The sequence below is a fragment of the Aplysia californica genome, unplaced genomic scaffold, assembly GCF_000002075.1.
Source record: "Aplysia californica isolate F4 #8 unplaced genomic scaffold, AplCal3.0 scaffold00193, whole genome shotgun sequence".
Classification (NCBI taxonomy): domain Eukaryota; kingdom Metazoa; phylum Mollusca; class Gastropoda; order Aplysiida; family Aplysiidae; genus Aplysia; species Aplysia californica.
Window position 1 is genome coordinate 441,925 of NW_004797463.1, and position 1,169 is coordinate 443,093.

Consider the following 1,169-nt stretch of genomic DNA (forward strand, 5'->3'; position numbering starts at 1 on the left):
GAGAGAGAGAGAGCGTATGTTGGTATGTAATAGATACGCTAGAGTAAAGTGATATGCCTATGTACATTGTATTTGTTGGGTTATTAAATTGCAGGTGAGGGTGGGTGGGGCCGGGAGGAGGAGGGGCCCGAAGGTGATTGCTGCCCCAGGGCCCGACCAGGCTCTCGACGGCCCTGACAATACCCCCACCCCCCAATGTTTTGCTTACTTGCATTGTCTTTCGAATTTTAGTTAACATTGCTTCTGTCACTACGTACTAAACAATCAACTATAGAAAATGAAAGAAGATTAAACTTTAAAACAACACGTAGTAAAACAATATGATATTAGACTCTTTACAAGTATAGTACTCTAACTAATTACTTTTCTGGAAATCATTTAAAGTTACGTCCCCTGATATTCTGTTATTTTTACCCCCCTTTACAAAATCAAGGATACTTGAAATCAAATAGATCTATGTGAATTCTGCAAAAACCTGACCTGATAGACAAAAACTAACTACATATTCCACATTTGGAATCCGCACATCAGTTCCCAAATAACCTGACAACTTTCGCAGCTAAAAACCATTTTTTAATATTTGACCAATGTAATGCAATGGGCTGCCAAACAACTCATAAATTTAGTCTTTGGTTTGTTTTGGTTGGGAAGTTTAAAATCAACGTCGAAGTAATCACTATTCTAACGACAACGGGCCATATTAATGCAGTTGTTTTCAACGTTTGAATCGTACGTTTTCTGTTTACTTGCTTTAATTTACGTTATTATTGTTTTGTTTCGGGTTTGTTTCGAAGAGGGAGACATATAATAATCTACGGATTGCACAACTTGTAAAAATAAAGGGAAACAATCCAGATAATTTTCCCTTCTCATTCTGACTCTGAAGGGCATGAAAATTTCGTTTCCATGTGAGACTCTAGAATAGATCCTCTTGTCCAGTTGGCTGGTCATTTGAACTATGTTGGTCCCGATGTATGTCGCCAGCTGATATCAGTGTGGTATAAAACATTTGTCACGCTCGTTATGTTGGTAGACCATGTGGCGTCGGTGGCCTAGTGGATAGGCTCTAGGACTTGCAACCGTAAGGTCGTGGGTTCGAATCCCGTCAGGAGCCCAACGTTGTGTCCTTGGGAAAGGCACTTTGCTCAAATTTTCCTCACTTAATAATA